Source organism: Penaeus monodon, chromosome 25 (genome assembly GCF_015228065.2).
Source record: "Penaeus monodon isolate SGIC_2016 chromosome 25, NSTDA_Pmon_1, whole genome shotgun sequence".
NCBI classification, from domain to species: Eukaryota; Metazoa; Arthropoda; class Malacostraca; order Decapoda; family Penaeidae; genus Penaeus; species Penaeus monodon.
In genome coordinates, this window is record NC_051410.1 from 5,268,300 (window position 1) to 5,268,569 (window position 270).

Below are 270 nucleotides of genomic sequence, written 5' to 3' on the forward strand. Positions count from 1 at the left end.
CTCAGGGTCACTCCATTCTTACCAAACAGATTTATCTAAAATTGAATATATAATTCCAGCTTTCACAATAATTCCACCTTTAATTGATGCTCATATATTGCCGGATTTCTGGTAACACATTTCAATAGCAATTCAACTGAAATGATTGCATCAGCAGTTGCATATATTGATATGATAGCAGACTGCATAACACCGTAATGGCCGGCCATCGGTTAAAATATAAAAAAAGGATTTTTGCGTGAATGCCAGAATGCTTGAATATAGAAATTT